Source organism: Typopeltis vanoorti, chromosome 10, assembly GCF_054136105.1.
Source record: "Typopeltis vanoorti isolate ZY-2024b chromosome 10, IOZ_Tvanoo_1.0, whole genome shotgun sequence".
NCBI classification, from domain to species: Eukaryota; Metazoa; Arthropoda; class Arachnida; order Uropygi; family Thelyphonidae; genus Typopeltis; species Typopeltis vanoorti.
The window spans coordinates 92,089,464-92,110,797 of record NC_143558.1 but is presented as its reverse complement, the minus strand read 5'-3'; the positions used below and the strand labels follow the sequence as shown (position 1 = coordinate 92,110,797).

The 21,334-nt window shown below is 35.0% G+C and overlaps 1 protein-coding gene across 2 annotated transcripts in view; it reads right to left on the bottom strand.

Moving 5' to 3' along the window:
* Rab3-GAP (Rab3 GTPase activating protein) overlaps positions 1–21,334 on the bottom strand; it is a 732,105-nt gene that overhangs the window by 459,442 nt on the left and 251,329 nt on the right. The gene's annotated exons all lie outside the window — the stretch shown is intronic.

Sequence of the window (21,334 nt, the reverse complement as noted above, 5' to 3'; positions counted from 1 at the left end):
CAACATAGAATGAGAGCTATTTGGTGATCTGGTAAAACATTTTACATTACATTCCCCACTAATGTTAAGCACTACTTGCATAAAGTAGTTTGTCAAGCATTCTAAAAAAAATATTATGCAACTACTACTACTGTAATTTTTAAGAGCAATAATTTAAATTTATTGTAAACTAATGTTTCAATTTTCCCAGAGCACTCAATAACTACTGAATGACTTTTTTTTAATCATTTGTTGAGAAAGTCAAAGCTATAGCACATTAGTGTTTCTTAAACAAATGGAGACTACACTTCTGGAGAAAATGGCATGAGGAAGGCATATAAAGACACAAGGTGCATTACAACGACACTATGGTAAGCCACAATATAATGAAACAGTAGACTATTAACCTGGAGTCCCAGAGCACTCAATAACTACTGAATGACTTTTTTTTTTTTTTTAATCACTTGTTGAGAAAGTCAAAGCTATAGCACATTAGTGTTTCTTAAACAAATGGAGACTACACTTCTGGAGAAAATGGCATGAGGAAGGCATATAAAGACACAAGGTGCATTATAACGTCTGTTTCATTATATTGTAAAGCTACAATATAATGAAACAGACTATTAACCTGGAGTCGTGAGACTCCAAAGACATAAGTCCTATCATGTATAGGATGCTTGGAAGATGATTATCGTAGAAAACCTGTTTGAAGATGGTCACTAAAAGAAGATTATCTATTCTCTTTCATAAGGAAACCCAAGTCCTAGTTCTGGTCTTTTTTGTACGGAAAAAAGGCAGGATGTTAAGAATTCTGATACAAGGTAGAAATGGTACAATAAATGTTAAAGGAGATTTGAAAGAGTGATTCAGAAAATTAATAAGAAAGGTGAAATGTGAGGTGACCAAATTCTGGGGATTATCATTTCCAGTGAGACTGAACTGAATAATGAGAACTTTTCTAAAACCCTCTGCTTTTCAATTGTTTCCTACTAAAACTCAAAAAGTAATTAGGCATAAAAAATACAAATCACTGGCATGAATAGTCTTGATATTGCACAACTTAAAACAAAAACTTTGCCTAGGAGGCTGTATATTTGCCTATTTGCTGTTGATTAAGCATGTCTTATGTAGTGAGACATCAAGAGAACTCGAACCAAAGGTTATTGAGTTTTTGTAAACCATAAATCATATGTGAAATGCCAAAAAGCAAGGGATTTTACACTTACAGGTGAGCTAATCATTCCCGTATAGAGATGGCAGCATTTTACTCCTGTATAACTCAAGTTTCTCATCTTTGAAAGACAAACAAAAAGGAGAAATGTACAATGAAATTCAGCCATGAAAATCAGAAGAGGCTTGAATACAAGGTGATACTTAACAGTAGTCTAAACCAGCATTTTCCAACATGTGGTACATGTACCTCTAAGGGTATGAGAACAGTCTTTAGGGGTAGAAGAAAGTTTTTTTTTAAAATTTTGAATCCTTTTTTCTATTTTTTTTAAATTTTATATTGTTATTTTCTTTACTGTCACAGATAAGTGCAGGTCTATTCTATAATTAATTTTTCAATTATAGCAGGATCTAGGAAATCTAAATGAAATACCTATCATAAAAATCTAAAGGAATTCCATTAAGACTGCGTTGACAGCATGATCCAATGTGGTTCAATTTCACTAATGAATATTGGCGAGTTTTGTCAAAAAATAACAGTCATCTTTCTTTATCAGAAATATACTGCCCTTCCCTAGTTCATATCTTTGGAATTTTAGTTTTCTCAGCTTGTAAATCTCAAAAAAGTCTTCTTGATGTGGAAATCACCTATGGCTAAAAGTAGCAAATACAGAACAGGATTTCAAACTAATTTCTTCACAACAGAAATAATTCAGTCATCTCATTCAACATTCTTTTTATTTAAAATTTAAATTTCATAATTCTTTTTCTATTTTATGTATACTAATTCAAATAACTAAATATATCTTTTATAACTAAAAAAAATTGTTTGATGTGTTTGTAATTTATTATAATGAGAATGTTAAAAAAATAGACATCTTTACAATTGTTTGAATGTAATATTATAACTTCTTCCAAACTGAATGCATTCACCAGAGAGGGAACATGCCGGCATTACCAAAATTTTAAAAGGGATATGTAGGTACTGCAAGTTTTGAAAACACTAGTCTAAGACGATCATAGACCTTCTGGATCTAGAAGGCTGCCTAATGTAGATCCTGAATTTGGAGGCTCAGAAAACTGCTTTGGAACTAATATTGGAAGCAACTTATTAGAACTTAGATTTAAGAGATCATAATTATTGTCATCTTTGAAATACCAATCATTCCTCTCTTTGAACATTTACCAAATATACAATCACAAATACAATGTCTAATAGCCTATTCCATGCAATCACCACTTGCAATGAAAAAGAATGTGATTCACAAATGCTTCCTAGTCATACCTTTAGCCAGTTTTTGGAAATAACTCAGAGTTCTGCCTGCACCAGCAATGAGCTGCCTATTACAATTATCTATACAGTAAGCGACCCCTCACTAACTTGCATGTTTCTATAATGATCTCCTCTTATCCATCAACTCTGAAGACCACATTCCTTCAATCTGTCCTTATATATGGCATTTCATAGGCACATTACCACCAGCCTCTGGATCTCAACTATCTCCCAATGTCCTTGGAACCCAGATGATCATATATGCACAAAGTAATCCAGACAAAGCCTCGTCAAGTGGGTAAATGACTTCCTTTTCTTACAAGTTATTGTTCTTCTCTTCAAATGTGAAGAGATGTGGTATGCTATGTAACTTAACCATCTTAGCACTGAGTCCTAAACTTTAACTCACTGTCCACTACAACCCCTCCCAAGTTTGTAGCTTCACTGACTACATGCAGAAAATTCCCCTTAAAATGACACTGTCTCAATATCTATCACCCATAATGCACCACCTTACCTTCAGAAACATTTAATTGACATTAGAATTAATCTGGTCAAGTCAGACTGCAAGAATTCTGACCTGATAAGCACCATATCACTTGATCCAAGTTAGCAAACAACTGGATATCTTTTCTTTTGTGTCTCCAAATTCATTAATATATAAGTCAAATAACAATGGTCCAAGTACTGAATCCTGTGATACACCATTAGTCATCTTCTTCCATTCAATAACTCCATACACCACTTTCTCAAATTCAACAACTAGGTCAGAGTGATTCTTGTGGCAGAAATGTGAAATGCAACTCCAGGATACTTTTTTCCTGATATATCAGGAAAACTAGACCATCGTACCTGAGGGTACAGTGCATGTCAAGGTCAGTAAACTGTAGCGTGATTAAATATGAAGATTTTCTTTAATATTCTGCTATTTAGTTTATGCAATTTGCCAAGGATATTTTTGTATGCTCCCCTAAGCTACAAATTCCACAACAAATTCTTCAGTATACCAGTTTATAATAAAAGGGTGGTCAGAAAAGTTCTCGGCCTCGACCATAAATGGCAACACTATTGGCAAGATTTTTTTTTCTAAGTTGGTATATCTGTCATAACCATCCATGTGAAATTGCAAGTCATTCTATCAAGTAGGTTGTTCTTTACAGCTGTCTGAAGCAAAAGCACGATACTCAATTATATCCATTTCAAGGGATACAGATGTTGTCTGTATCTCTCGAAATGGATAAAATTGAGTATCGTGCGGTTATAAAATTCTTTGTAAAGGAAGGTTTAACACCAAAAGAATTCATGCAAAGTTCATAAAAGTTTATGGGCACTCTTCTCTTTCGTTTTCGACAATTAAGAAATGGGCTGCCGAGTTTAAATGTGGCTGTACCAGCCTTGAAGATGATCCATGTGGAGGACGATCAAAAAGTGTAACACCACTAGAAATCATTGATCAAGTGCACGATATGGTATTGGATGACCAGTGAGTCAAAGTGCATGAAATTGCTGAGACTATTGGCATTTAAAAAGAACAAGTAGGATATATTTTGCATGAAGAATTGCAAATGAAAAAGCTTTGCACAAGATGGGTGCCACGCTTGCTCACAGCAGATAAAAAATGCACGCACATGAAAATCTCTGAACAGTGCTTGGAGCATTTTAACAAGAATAAAACTGATTTTGTGCATTGATTTATTATTATTATTATTATTATTATTATTACGGGTATCTCCATGGAGTCAGTAGACTCATCGCGGGAGACCCAAACTAGCAAAACAATATCTGTCATATCTTTTCTTGAATTCATTTACAGATGAAGAGCTCACAACAAAGTCAGGCAATGAATTCCACTCATTCACCACCCTCCAGGCAAAAAACCTTGTTCTGACACCTTTGTTAACCACACTCTTCTTTAATTTCCAGAGATGACCTCTTGTTCTTCCATCACTATCACACAGCTGAAACATTTCCCCTGCATCAATCCTATAAAAACCTTTTAGTAATTTGAATGTTTCTATCATATCCCCTCTTCTTCGCCTATCAACCAATCTCTGCAATCCACAAGCTCTCAATCTATCAATGTAGGGAGCATTTTTTATATCACTCACCAACTTGGTCACTCTTCTCTGAACCCTCTCCACAGCCTCCTCATCTCCAAGGAATCCAGGTGACCAGACCTGAGCACAGTAATCCAAATGTAGAAGTATCAATGCTTTATAAAGGGGAATAATAACCTCTTTATCTCTGGATGTCAGTGTGTTCCTCAACAACCAAGTAATCCTATGTGCAATCTTGGACACCTTAGCAATGTGTCCTCTGAACTTCATCTCCTTATCTACCAATACCCCTTAAGTCCCTAGCCTCATCAATCTCTTGGAGTACCTTTCCATCTATGTAGTACACAGCTGGTAATCTTTTAATCCCAAAATGCAAGACTTTACACTTTTCCACATTGAACTGACATCCATTTTCTTTTGCCCATTTTACCAGCTTATTTAAATCCTCCTGCAAACTTTCAACATCAGCTTGATTTTTTATTGCACTACACAACTTTGCATCATCAGCAAACAACTGAATATCTCCCTTTAAGCCGTTTCCTATATCATTTATATACAAATTAAACAACATTGGCCCAAGCACAGAGCCCTGAGGCACACCACTGGTCACCTGCCTCATTCTGGACTCGGCTCCTCCATACACCACCTTATGGTATCTCTCCCTGAGCCATTCTCCTATCCATATCACCAATTTAATATCCATTCCCATCTGCTCCAATTTGCGTAACAGTGTTCTATGGGGTATCCTGTCAAAAGCCTTAGCAAAATCCAGAAGTACCACTGTGTAGCCAGTTCCTTTGTCCAACTCTGATGTTATTCTATTATGGATAGTTAATAGATTGCTAAGGCAGGATCTACCTTTAACAAAACCATGTTGGCCTCTATAGAGTATCATATCCTGATCCACCCATTCTTGAATTTTGTCTTTAACCAACTTTTCCAATACTTTTACCACTACTCCTGAGATGGTGATTGGTCTGTAATTCAATACCGCAGTTTTAGAGCCACCCTTATGCAAAGGAACCACTTTGCCTAACTTCCACTCCCTAGGGACCATACCAGAGTTCAAACTTAAATTAAATATCCAGGTAAGAGGGGTTGACAATTCATTTGCACATTCACGCAACACCCGAGCTGATATTCCATCTAAGCCTACCGCAGTGTTTGCATTTAAGTTTCGCAATATATTTAATACCTCTGATTCTTTAGCTTCAATTCTCACATTAGGTATTGCTATAGGTATAGAGATATCCTCACTTGGGTGATAGACTTTTGAGAAGTGATCACTCAGTAACTCGACTATTACATCTGATTTTGTCACCTCAATACCATCAGCACCCACTAAGGTTATCCTTCCAAAGTCATTCTTCCTCTTACTTGCCACATAGCGGAAGAACTCTTTGGGATTACCCTTGATCTCTTTGGCTAAGGTCTTCTCATAATCTGATTTAGCTTTTCTTACTATGCTGGTAACCTTCCTAGCTTGAGCCTTGTACTGCTCATGGGTGTCCTGATCGCCCTTCTCCTTGTAAATTCTCCATAACATTTTATTTTTTGTAGTTCAAGCTTGATACTACTGCTCATCCATCTAATGCCTGCCTTGTTTGACCTTCTGACCATGGGGACACAATCTGATATTGCTTTCCTCAGATACCCGCTGATTTTATCCCAAGCACTGCTAACATCTTTCCCTTGCAATATGTTCTGCCATGGGATGGCTGCAAGCTCACTCCGAAGCTTGTTATAACTGCCTAACCTGTAGTTTCGTACATACCCCTTCTTAATAGAAAAATCCACAGATTTTGCAACCTCCCAAGTCAATACCACATGATCGCTTTCACCAACTGGAGGTAACGAGGTCACCTTACTTATGCATATAACCTCTGAACCAATAACCAGGTCCAACACTCTCACACCACGTGTCCCTTCAGTTACGTGCTGTTTCAAGTAATTATCTCGTAGAAGATGTATGAACTCCATTTCCTTTTTGCTACGTGATATTTCCTCCTTCCAATTGATATCACCATAATTAAAATCCCCCATAATAATCACTAAGCCTTCACTCATTGCACTAAGTTGCTGATGCATGAATTCAATATCTCCCCCTGTACTCCCTGGCCTATAGCAGCATCCAACTGTATATTTGGTTGCGTTGGTCACTATTTCGCACCAGACTGCCTCAAATGAACTCTCATTCACATGTCTATCATCATGATATACTACTTTCTTTGGCTGCAACACATCAGCTATCATCAACAGTACTCCTCCTCCTGTTCTATCTTCTCTATCCTCCCTGAAAATACTGTACCCATCACATTCAATTCCAGTGACCACATCTTCTGCTGACAGCCAAGTTTCACTAATGCCTACAACTTTTGGTGAGATTTCACTGACTAATGCCAAAAATTCTTCTCTCTTATTTCTAATGCTTAATTATTACTATTGGATTCACCATTACACACCAGAATCCAAACAGCAGTCAAAACATTAGACAGAAGCCGGTTGTTCAGCACCAAAGAAGACAAAGTCAGTTCCAGCAGCAGGAAAGGTCATGGCATCGGTGTTTTGGGATGCTAAAGGCATTTTGTTTATTAATTATCTTGACAAAGAAATTCACGAGAAAAGACTCAGTTTGCAGAAGGAAAAAATCATCTTTCATCAGGCCAATGCACCTGCCTACAAAAGGTGTTTTGGCAATGGGAAAATTAAGGGATCTGCACAATGAATTGCTGGAACATCCACCCTATTCTGCAGATTTGGCTCCCTCTGACTTCTATCTCTTCTCAAAACTAAAACTCTTCCTCGCTGGTTAGCGTTTTTCTTTGAATCGAGATGTGATTGCAGCTGTAGAGGGTTTGCAGATCTTACTGAGCCACTACAGGAACAGGATAATGGTGCTGGAGCATCGCTGGAATAAATGTATTAGTCTTAAGGGAGATTATGTTGAAAAATAAAAATAATTTTGAAATTATAAATTCGTTTTTCATTGTTAGACCGAGAACTTTTCAGACCACCCTCGTATAGTCTGTAAAAATGTATGAGATACTATGTATTTAATATTATGCCTTCTACACAACGTGTACCTTAATTTAGTTGTAACAACTTGGCCGTGGGTTTTTCCACTGTAGATTTTGATTTACGTGTATGTCCAGATACTGGTAGCTGTAGAGTTTTAGTTTCACAAATGCAGTCACTTCTGGATCACAGTAAGTGGTATGATATTTAATTGGTAGGACTGCTTCTCTACCCTTCAGTTCAAATAGGATAAATTTAGTTTTCTGAATGCTCATTTTGATTTTGTTTTCACTGAACCATGATAATAAATCAATCCGATTCCTCATTATGCTTTAAGGTTGGCACGTCGCTTGATGAGAAAACTATTGCTGTATTATCAGTATAGCTGATTACGTTTCCTTTCAATTGCATTCAACAGAGATCGTTTTTTATACAGATAATGAAAAAAGTCTCAAGGCTCCTTGCTTTTAGCTAGAACTGAGCCTTGAGGAACACCAGCTTTGATGAGTTAGTATTCGTTCAAGCTGCCATTTCTTTGAACTGCTTACCATCTGAAGAAACAAAAACTGCAACACAGATAAATGATTTGACCATGTACATTCAGCTTTACTAGAAATATTTAATAAAACTTTAAATTTGGTTATAGCAACGTGTACCTTTATGACCTTACAACGTAAATGCCACAATATAACATTATGGTATCGGAATGGGAATAAGCCTTTTATCCCCTGCTTAGAGGTCTGTAAATCAAAGGGCAGAGCACATTGTTTATTTCCTTCAAGAACAGTTGCAGCTCAGAAATGAATTAGAAGCAAGGGGTGTTTACAAGACATCTACATTGTTTATATGAAGTGAACCACGGAAAGTGGTAATGGAGTAAATACAGTGTGAAATACGAATCTTTACATAATATATTATTAGTCTCTTGGTTGAAAGTGTTAGAAGCACACATTTCAAAACATGGAATGAGTAAAACAACTCCAATATTAAACTTTAAAATTTAACTGTTTGATGGAATGGACAATGTTTTCTTGTAAAAGTCTGAATTTGATATAAGTGGACTGTAATTAATATTGGCACAACTTGTAGGAAAATCGCATCAATTGCCACCAATACATTTCTGAAGGCTTGTGTTTTGCATTTAATAACACGTGGGTTTGCAAAAATTCACGGTGCTTGTGCTTGCATTTAAACAAACACAGTATATTGAGAAGTAAATCTAGGTCAGTTTCCCAAAAGGCAACCACTTTTGTGAAATTTTATGTTAGTGTTGACTACCATACGTCAGCACCTAATTGATGTCATTCAAAAGTGTGGAAAATGTACGTTTTGAAATCTTTTATCCACAATTTTATCCATTACATTTTACAATAGGTGCTAATTCAGATATTAGTAATGAATCTTTCACTTCCCTCATTTTTATATAATACTTAAACACCATTTATTAAGTGAAATGTGTGGATTTCAACCCAAATGTTATTATTGAAAGGAAAGTATAGGGAAAAAAATGTTGATTCAGTTGAAGCATATTTACATGGCAGATATTTACATATGGAAAGACACTGAACTTCTGGTCAACTCGAAAACTCCAAAACAGAAAAATCAACTTTAAGAACATCTCATCTAGAAAATAGAATACTACAAAAAACCTGAGTGTGAATGTATACAAAAAACTCCTCCATTCTAAACTTATTTTCTACAAAACTACAGAAAGTGAGAATAGAAAAATTCTACACCTCGTTTATTGAAACTGTTGAAAAGGACTTCAGCATCCTACTTTTATCTAGGCTGCCATGAGCCTTTATTAGGATGTTTCACATGAAGGTGAGTTAGCCCATCTCATACGAGGATGTAAGGTTTTTTCTTTCCCTGAAACTTGGATTTTTCTTGCTGAAAAACAAGAGAACCGAATAGAAAAAACGCATACAGTGATTTATGGCCAGTTGCTTTGGCCTTAATACAAACCAACTCAACCCTATCTCACATTCCTTGAGTGCTGCATTTTCTAACTGTGATCCACTTACCACTGGCATCCTTCAGAAGTTCGAATGAGACTTCCAACTGCTGCTCATCTAAATATAACAAGATGAGCATGCTTCAAAAAGTTTTGTAAGTTTTTTTTTTTTTTTTTCTGAGTCTTTATTCATCATTCCTATTTTATTATTTTCTAAGAGAACGTTTTAACCTTTTTATCCCTTTTTTTTTTTAAATACTGCATCAATCACCTTCTCAAAATCCAGAAATGTACCCACGTGCATACTCATCGGTATTCTTAGCTTAATTCTCCCCTTATTAACTGCAATTACTTGCCTACGAGTGAGTACCTTTGTGAGATAAGGGCATATGGCACTTGTTGTCATTCAGGAATAACAGAAACTGAAACAGTCTAAAACTGAAATACCTGAAACAGGAATAAATAAGTGAAACATGACTGAAAAATCTTCAGGAATGATTTTTTTTTTTTTCAAGTTTTTCAATTTTTACTCTGAATTCCTATATATTTTATTATACTCTGAGAAATCCTTTACAATCAAGGGATTAATTAATTAAAAATAATAATAATATCATTATTAACATAGGTGAGTTATTATTAGTAGTAGTAGTAGCAGTAATAATGAATAATGCTCCTCATCCTCCTCCTCAACATTATGATTGGTGGGATAGCAATGCTACTTTACATGGGAATAATTATAGAACATTATGGTTTCTTATTGTCTTCCTTTTCCAATAACTGTTTCCTGTCTGTATATATGTATGTTCATAGGACTGATTTGCCTGTTTTCCCGCAGGAAAAGTCCAGCCATCTCCGTATTAGGCCTGCTAACTTATCCACAGTTGAAGAGGACTGATAAAAATTATGCATGTCGTATATGGGATTACAACCCAGGTCTTTCTAACTAAAGTGCTTCGTTTATACCAACTGAACTACAGAGGCTCCATTATTATTATTACTACTAATAGTAATATGTGATGCCAGTACAGCAATTATTATAGGATGAATTTTACTCAGATTTTGTATTTGGAAGTTTTACAAAAAATTGTTGAACAGTTCCAGTTTTCAGTTCAGCTATATTCAGGGCTACAAAGAAACAATGTGGGTGAAATTTTGCATTACAATAACTTTCTAACTTAGCAGAATTCACAGAAGTTGTCAGTATAAAAAGCTATCTGCACAGCTCAGTATTAGTTCAAAATGGATCACTTTTATCATAACATTTCCGTAAAGAAATTTTGAAATGATATTAGCAATTCCACTCTGGTTGGATGAAATTTAATGAAATTTTACAGTTATTACGACATATATTAAAGTTTTAATTTGTTTGACTAGTATTATTTTGACAAAATTTGGTAGAATAAAATTTGTTCTCTATAGATAAATCGTTATCTGCACAATGAAGCAGTACGTACACTTATGTAAAATGTTCTAAAATGCAACAAAATAATTATTATGTTTCAATGCCCACTTCCATATGTTGTCTGTATCTTGAGTAAGATTAAATATCGTTACCGAACGCAAGAAAAATGACTTTTCGATGAATTGTCGTGCAATGAATAGTCATACAAAGAATTGTTCATTCGATGAATTGCCATTCATTAAATTGTCATCTGATGAATTGTGAAGAGGTGATTGCTGTAGAGGGATATTTTGTAGAGCTTACTGAGAACCATTATAAGGATGGGATAATGGCACTGGAGCATCACTAGAATAAATGTATTAGTTTTAAGGAAGAGTATGTTGAAAAATAAAAATAATTTTCAAATTATAAATTCATTTTTTCATTGTTAGGTCGAGAGCTTTTCAGACCACCCTCGTATCTCATGACAATGGAAGTGTAAAAGATAAAATGTTCGAAGCTAATCCAAACATATCCGTATAGCAATTCACCAAGTCATAGAAAAGATGTTCAGTCTGTATCACAAGTTACATGATGAGAAGAGAGTGACAAGCACTGTTTCAAACCACTGTTGATAACTTTTTTATAAAGAAATAAAACACTTGAATTATCACTGTTTCTAATGTTTTAAATTACAGTATACTAAATAAATATTAGTTTTACAATTTTTTTTTATTTCCCTATACATTTAAAACTGACAGTAAGAGAGTTTTATAACAAAATTTTTTTGTCAAAATTTTGACAAAAATTTTGATAGGCCACAGTACAATCAAAATTTTCTCTATTGATTATTAAGATTGTTCTGCATGGTCATTTTTTACAACCCCTAACTACCATGCAAGCAAGGAGTGTGTGTGTGTGGGCATGCTATAAACTCCTAATTATCTGAGCTGATTAACTGGTCCTTACAATTCAAAAATTATAAATTTTAATTTCCATTCTTCTTCTCTTCAAGGATTAGGCATTTCCCTGTTCCAGCTTCACTGGTCTTCCTCTCTCTCTTTTGCTTTGGTCTATATCTATCTATCTCTTTTGGTAGCTGATATCCTTCCATCCTAAATAGATGTTCTTTTATTTCTCTCTATATTCCATGATCTTTTCATTTACATCATAAATATCTAGTTCTTTTCTGATGTCTTCATTTCTTATATAGTCCAATTTTATGAATCCTTTAATTGCTATTAAAAATCTCATCTCTGTAGCTTGTATTTTACTTTCATCTTTCTTTTTAACAGTCCATGTTTCTGAACCATATAGTATAGTAGAGTGGCCATTACTTCATAAAATTTTAGTCGAGTTTCTCGTCTTGTTTTTTATTCAATGTTCTTTTAATTGTTCCATATATTTTCTGAAATTTCTTTATTTTTTCATCTATATGTTTATCTTTTAGATATGTTATTATGCAGCCTAAATTATTAAACTCTGTCATCTGTTCTATTATTTTATTTTCTATAACTCTTTTTGATATAACATGATCTCAACCATTAAATGCCATGACTTTTGTTTTCTTTAGTGAAATTTTTAAATTGTATTGTTGGCTTATTTTGTTTAATTCATAAACTGATTTTTGAAGGTCATCTTCATGGTCTTGTAACATTATCTGATCATCTGCATGCATCATTGTATTGATAACATTCCATTCTACATGTAGGTAATACCATTATATAACATTAAAAACATATAACATTGTTTTTAAAATTTTATATTGTATATATAAAAGTTCCCATAAACCATAAAAATACATGTCACAAAATGCAACAGCCTTGATTCAACTGATGGATCAAGAAATCAATCAAAATTTAAAACAATTTACAAAAGAAACCTGCTATGTAAACTAATCAAGGATGATAATTGTTGGATTTTGGAAAACTATTATAATTTATGAAATTTTAACAGCATGAAAATCAGTGAAAAGTGTAACAATATAAAAATCATTTAGCAAAATACCACCGACTGGCAATGAATTTCAAGATGAAGGAATAAGTGACAAAGTAGTATGCAAAACCATCGCTGTCATCACTTAATATTTCATGTCTATTCATACCATCATCTAAATTAAAACATTAAGCAACTTCATCTGAAATTTCAGAACCTTTAATCTGTCATAATTCATTGAGTTTTGTTCTAGTAGCTGCTGAGAGAATACAGAATATTAGCTAAACAAAGCTCATGGGAAGACTTTAGTAAGAACACAGAAAATAAACATCAGGAAGCTAGCAAAATATCCTGGATGTTATTGAAAAAGCTAAAAATGGAGGAAAAAGATAACAAAAAACACTAAGAATGAAGATATTCTAGATGTTTGGCATAATTACTTTGAAAGACTGTTAAATGAAAAATGTAGTGACAGCACCATGGTAGAAAACATTCAGGAGGAAAGCAATCAGAAATACATATCAATATTTGAAATAGAAAGGCCATTAAAAACTGAAGTGTGGAAAAACAGCTGGATTAGATGATATTTACCAACCAGGCAGCTTGATTGGCCGAATAGTTAGCGTATCTGCTCTCCAGCCAAAAGGCTGGGTTCGAATCCCACCATAGGCATGAATATTTGTGGTTGTCTGTGAAAATACTAATGGTGGTGGTGGTGGGCGGTAGATGGCGTTGGTGCAGATGCTGATTGTAGTTCAAGAATTGCATGGAGAGAGTTGTAGAGTAGTTACCCTCCCTCAACGAGTCATGGGGCTTCCTGGAGGTGTCAATAATAATAATTTGGCCAAAAAAGCTCAAATATGGGGGTATAAAAGTTCTACAGTGGCTATATTGCATAATTCAGAAAGTCTGGTCAGAAGGTTAAATTTCAGATGATTGGATTACAGCTCTCATAGTAACCATCTATAAAAAATGGAAATAAACCTAAATGCAACAATTCCAGAGGAATTTCCTTAATGCTTGGATTCCTGAGTGTTCCTGGATTGAGAAAAGCTAATTAGAAGAGAAACTTGCACAAGCTGAATTCAGATCAAATAGAGGATGTCAGGATCAGATTTCCACTTTACTCCAAAAAGTTGATAAATCATGGGAAGATAACAAGGATGTGTATCTAGGTTTGGTTGATCTGGAAAGGCATATGACAAAGTTAAAAGAGAAAACCTTTTCAAGATGCTGCAATTATATGATGTGATTATATCAATCAATGCATAGTTTATATTTTGAGCTATAAATCAGCAGTTACAATTGAAAGAGGTACAGGAAGATGGTTAGATGTTGAATCAGATATGAGAGAAGAGTGCACTTTATCTCTACTGTTATTCATCATCTATATAGAATGCATTATGAAGAGGCATCAAACATGATATCAAAATTGGAGATGTTAATCCCAGCTCTTAACTTTACACAGATGATATTATACTCCTAAATAAATTCAGTACAGGACTGCAGGAATCTCTGACTAACTTTGAATAACAGCTTTGCTAAATACAGTATGAAAATCAGCAATAAAAGGACAAAAACTATGAAACAGGTTGGAGCAGTGAAAATGTCAACTGTATTCTGAATGGAGGACCTCTAGAACAAGTAAAACACTTCAGTTATTTAGGTACTTTTTTTTTAGTGAAAATGGGAAGCTAAAAATTGAAAAAACAACAGAATTGGCAAAGCCAACATGGAAGGAAGTCAACTGAATAAATTTATACAGAATAAGAGAGAAATTAGTCAAAACATTCAACTACTGTATGCAAGAACATATTCAAACCAGTTTGAACTTATGGATATGAGAGCTGGTTAAAAATAAATCACTTGGTCAAAGATTGGATGGAGACCACATTTGACACTTCTGAGAAAGATCAAAGGAGTGAAGAGATGGCATTAGTAGAATCACCATATTAAAAAATGAGGATAGTAAAAAGGAACTAGGCTTTTTTAATATTCAAGAACGTGTGACCAGAGCTAATCTCAGGTGGTATGATCAACACAAGCATTTTGACAGGATGGCAGAACAAAAATCCAAAGGAATACCAAGACCTAAGTGTGTTTGATACAGCAAGAATGACCTTAAAAGACAGATACTGAAGTCTTGACAAGTGACAGATTAATTTGGAGGAAAACATTGATAGAAAGTTTGTGATGTCAACTTTTCATGTAAAACTATGTCCTAATTCCTCATCATTATTTCTCCTTAGGGTACATGTCAGGTGCTGGGATATACAGATGGTGAGATATATACAGGTATCCCTCGATTAATGTGGTTAATTAATCCCTTGATGTTACCGCGTATATCAAAATTGCGTTAATCAAATCTAATAATTAATGGTAAAAATTACAATTCGTCCATGATCGATTACTGTATTAATAATTCATTCCAAATAAAATATCGTATTCTTTTAGGAAAGATAAAAAATGATTGCAAAGTAAATGTTTAATAAATACTTCTACCTACCTTATTTACTGCAATTTTTTTTATCAAAAGAAGTTATCAAGAGTCATTTGAACAGTTTTAGTTTTTTCTTATCAGCATAAATTCTATGATAACAAGCAAAATGACTCTCCAGACCTTGGCAAACAAGCAATGAAACAAAGAAAAAAACACTGCAAATATAATACATGATTGTACAAATTAAGTTAATATTGAATCCAACACTATTTTATAGCCGAATATAGAAACTACAAGAGTTTTGTGCCAAATATATAGAAACTAAAAGTTTCGGCGGATGCGAGCATAAGCAACCTTATCGGCAACTCGTAGTAAAGGTGGAGTAAACTCCAGATCACTTTCCTTAGTATTTTCCATAATGTAAAGCACATCTCCTAGAGGACATGTATGATAAATAAGCCTTTGGCTCTCTATTTATACATCATGATTTATTTATTTTCAGTTACAATCTAGAAATTATTGAACAAAGAATAAAAAAAACAACAACTAAACCATGCTATACTGACATCGGAGGTCGTGGTATCTCTCAGATACAATTTACTGTCAAACCTTTACATAACATGTGTTAAACCAAACTGACAGCAAAAAACAGTGTGGAATATCACTCACATATGAATGCACAGCTGCTCGTGACCTCCAAGCTTTACACTGAATTGTGTAAGAATATTTATATTAAACATTTTGCATGTATCTGTCAGATCAACTGCGAACAGGGTTAAAGGCGCGTTAATCAAAACTCTTGCTGTTTATATCAAGGGATTGCCGCGATTAATTTCACCGCGTTAATCAAATCCCACGTTAAGCAAGGGATACCTGTATTATTACATTTGTTATACCCTCTCATATATGCACACATGTGTATGTATGCACACAATGTGCATTGTCAATTATTTTAATATCATAAGGTTCAAATTCATATGAAAATCTTAAAACAATAAAAGAGATTAAAACAGAAAATAAAAAATGCTTGTCTGAAACTTATCAATTTTCAGCACTCTAAATACATTCATGGTTGGCCATAAACAGGCCAGTGGTAGTGGACATTAGTGGATCTCCTCAGCATACTGAACACAACTTGACTGCTAATTCTTACCTAGGGATTGTTTCAGACCAGGTACTGTCCTACCTAGTGACAATGCAGCTCAATGGACTTTTCCAGCCAAACAACATCCATGTCACAAGTTCACCTTGTGCAAGTGGTTTGAAGAGAATATCCAAGCATTCTGCAGGCTCCCAAGGACCCTAAATGTCTTAATTTGAATCATATCAAACATTTGTGGGATCATCGGAAATGCAGCATTTGCTGGTTGATGCCAGTGCCTCACTGACCTCTGGGGCATAATTCTATCTAGTTGGTCCAGGATACTTCAGGACACCTTCCATGGTCTAATGGAATCAATGCCATGGATGGGTGTAAGCAGTTATCTTGGCCAAAGGAGGCCCAACGCACTATTAGGTAGGTGGTTATAATGTTTTGGCATGAGTGTATACTGTCTTTTACAATTGGTACTATAGGCATAAACATATTTCTAATGGATCTAAATAGGTCATGCTATAGTCTATTGTTGAAGAATTTTTAGGATGGTGAGATTTATATGCAAAGCAAGTTTACTTAAAACATCAGCAAATTTTATTTTTAAATCAAAATGTTGCCATACCATAAACAGAATAGTATTACATTTAACATGAAAAGCTTAAACAAAATAGGAAACATTTTATATTGGTCTTCATGCCTTTGATATCAGAAGTTCCATGCAGTGTGGTGTGAGAGATATATATTCATTAACAACTGTGATGAGTTTATGAGAGAATGGAAGGAGAATTTGTCAGAAAAGTGCTAATCAAGCAAATCTTGAGTTTAATGGTTATATGGTTTATTCTTGATTAAGAATTTCAATCTTTTTAGTATTTATAGTATTTAATTTAGACAATATAAAAGAAACCAGTAGGATAAAAATTATGTTACTACCTCTGTCTGTCTCTGTGTGTGTGTGTGTGTGTGTAAATTATATCTAAGATGGGTGCTCATCTGAGAGAAAAAAGTGAAACCAAATGCTTCCATTAACAGCATTAGTTTCAATAGCACTAGTCTGAAGTTAGAAACTACAAGTGGACTGAAACATCAACTCGATCAACTTCTTGCTGTGATGACAACTACAGAAACTGCAGATGACAATCAGTTTACTGAACATTATTTTAGCAATAGTTTTCTTCGATAGTGCATTAAATTTCTGAATCAGTTTCTCTTTATTTTATTAAATATTCTGTTGTTAGTATAAGCCTGGGTGATTTTATATTAGAAACCAGTTTCCTCATACAAAATGTTGAATATTTCAGAAGATACTGTTGAATATTGTCACTGCTGACCAATGTCCTATGAAAGAATCAACATTAGTGCTTAGCTAGCTCAGAAGTAAGTTCCTATAGAGGCTCATAGGAACTTAAATCCTATGAGCTCTATAGGATGAAAGTCTCTTTAAAGAAATTTTTGAAAGAAATCGATACTAAGATTTCAATTTAGTAATCAAATAAACTTGGATAATGTCTTGAGCATACTATATTGCATGCCCACCTGCCTACAAAGACCATCAGTTACAGCAAAAATTTTCATTACTAACAGGCAACATCTACCCAAAGGAAACTTAGTGGATCGGAAATTTAAAATCATAGATGATGATGATCTTGTGCTAAGGGTTAAGAATCTATAGTACATTACTACTGTGGTCTGGAGGACATTCGTAGTCTCTAGGCCTCCATAAACAAGGCGATGGAACATGGACAATCAAATTCATTAATCCCCATGCCTTATTATTATTTTTTTTTTGACAATCTTAAAAATTACTAATTTAATAAGCCAAAAGGCTATTTTACCGGCGAACATGTTAATAGAAAGGGAAAGTCTCCTTTTCTATTAACATGTTCGCCGGTAAAATAGCCTTTTGGCTTATTAAATTAGTAATTAACATTAAATATAGGAGTACACAACTTCGGCAATTCGATAGTAGAGGTATGTAAGTTCTTGTTCACTTAAAACCTTGATATTCCAGGTCTACCTACTCACTGATGAGACCTTAAAAAAAGGTTGAAACCGGTCTGGGTAGTGACCTCTTCTCATAATGTAAAACAATATATATATATATACATCTCTTAGGAGCTGGGTTTTACATTATGAAAGAATATTAAAGTTAGTGAGGGAGCTTGCTCCACCTTTGCATGGAGTTGCCCTGGTGTTGTACTATCCAAGTGATCATTTACACTTGGGCCTGCCGACAGTTTTTTTCGGCATGAAACTCTATGGATTACAATGGATTTCGATCCGAGTTTCGTACCTGGCTATTAAAAACAAAGGGATTTACCATCCCCCTTTCTATTAATCTTAAAAATATTTTCTTATTCAGAATATAGATGATCATCTCTATTCTGATATCCATGTTCATGTAATACATGTTATTAGAGACAGATAATTCATTCTACAGTAGTTACCAATGAGGAACACAGACAATACAAAATTTATGGATCATGAAACAAGAACATTAAGAACCACCATAACTTCCCTAGAAAACACACTATTTCTGCAAATGCCAAATACAGCTACAGAAATTAAATAATCACCAAAAGCAACAATTAACTACTAATGATTAGACAAGCAGGCAATGACAATCAAGGAAAAGAAGGAGTAGCCATAGTATTCAATGCTAAATATGAGGCTAATCTTGCTGAATGGCAGGGGCAGTCTTAGCAGAGTAGGAAATGATTGTCAGACACACAAAAATATTTGGGGAAATTTTGGAGAAAAGAGCAAAGCTAATAATAATGCAAAATGCCTGTTGGATATCTGCTCAAGACATGGACTAGGTATTACCAACAAAATGTGTTCCTACATAAAAATATGCACAAATTCACAGAGAAAGAAGAGGCAAGAAGTAAGAAAAGTCTCGTTGACTATGTTATTGTTGATAGTGATGTTTTCTCCCTGGTGAGGATACCAGAGTGTACAGAGGATTTGAAATTGGAAGTGATCACCATTTAGTCTTGAGAAGGATAAAATTGAATTTCATATTGAAAAGAATAACATGTAAGAAAGTTTTAAAGCAAATAAAAGTTGAGCAGCTCTTAGATGCGAACTGCAGACTAAAATACACAAATATTATTCAAGAAAAAAATGAAAGTGCTTGAGAACAGGAACCAAACCTTGGAGATTCAATGGCAAGCCCTGAAGAAAACACTGACTGATTCAGCCAGAGAGGCATGTGGTGAGGTTGTCTGCAAGGATAAAAAAAATCAGAACTCCATGGTGGACACAGGAAGTTAAAGAGGCAATGAAGGAAAAGAAGAAAGCATATCAAAAGTTACTGGCAAATAAGTCAGCTTGTGCTCTTAGAGAATACAGAGACAAATGTAAGAAAGCTAAACACTGCGTAAAACTAACTTTTTTTTTTTTTTAATTTCGTATCCAAACACAAGTAATACAGTAGTAAGTAAGTGGTATAACATGATTTACAACAAATTAGGATACATTACAATGAGATCAGCTTAGATTTGGTAGGTGAATTATACAGGGAATAATAATTAAATATGAAAAAAAAAGGAAACTATACATAACTTATATACAATAAACATGGTCAGATGTTCCTCCAGTATCTTGCACAATCAACTGCTCTTTCTGTGCAGGATATAAGGTCCTCTTTTGCACAAAGCGATGGAAGAAAGGGACAAGAAAGAGGGTGTTCCATGGACTGGGTTGTCCCACACTCACAATTGTCTGGGCCAGTGTGGTAGCCCCGTTTGATGAGGTTTTGTTTGCAGCGTCCTGTCGTCCAGAGTCTGATTAGGCTTTTCCAAGTATTCCAGTCCAAGTGGGCACCATGTGGAAGACGTTTGGCTATTGGAATACCAGTATTATTTTCAGGATATAATGCAAGCCATTGTTGAAGTCTTGTCTCTGGGAGGTTTTTAGATGGTTCAATAGTTGTTGGGATCTTAGTCTTTGGGGCACTGCGGTCTGGCCGAACAGTGGGTGGCGTTCATCATTCATTTGTCTGCTTCTTTCATCAGCTGAGAATGCAGATCTTCGAATTGAAGGGGGTGCAATACCAGCCAAAGTATACAGGTGTTTAGTGGTGTTGATTTCAGGCATCCTGTAATTAAGTGGCAGCTTTCATTCAATGCTGGATCAAGTTTTTCAGCATGGCAGGATCTGGACCATACTGGGCAGGCATATTCAGCAGAAGAATAGCAAAGGGCCAAGATCTCAGTGTGCTAGGGTCTGCATCCCATTTGGAGGAGGTAAGCTTTCTTAGCATGTTGTTTCTTGCATTCACTTTTCCCTTTGTTTTTTCTATGTGGGTTTTACATGAGAGGGTGCGATCGAGACTCACACCGAGGTAGATTGGTTTCCAGGAATGTTCTATATTAGAGCCTTCCCAAGAAATCTGTGGCTTCCTGTTGGCTTCCTTATTGTTAAGGTGGAAAAGGCCAGTCTGGGTTTTCAAGGGGTTTGGTTTTAGTTGATTGCTGGTATAGTATGTGGTTAGACTATTTAAGGCAAGTGATAGAGTAGTTTCAATGGACTTGAAATTGTTTGACTGAGTAGCTATGGCAAGGTCATCAGCATAGATAAAATTTCTGGTTCCTGGAAAGATGGGGAGATCATTGACATAGATGTTGAAAAGTAATGGTAATAACACACTTTCCTGGGGGAGGCCATTTTTTTGGTGGTGCCAGCGGCTCTTCCAACCCCCAAGGTCCACGTAAAAGCGTCTGTTTTCCAAGAGTGATTGGATCAGGAGGACAGGGCGATAGTCTCTAGTTATTCTGTATATTCTATTTCTGAGTGTGAGATCGTTTATGGTATCATATGCTGCAGTTAGGTCTACAAAGACTACTCCTGTGGCTAGTTTTTGCTCATAACCATTTACTATAGATTGAGTGAGGTTGAGAATTTGTGATGTGCAGGATTTGCCTAGTCTAAAGCCAGCCTGCTCAGCAATAAGATGGGGTTCGATTAAGGGTTGTAGCCTATTCAGAATTAATCGTTCATAGAGTTTAAAGAGGTTGCTGAGTAGTGATA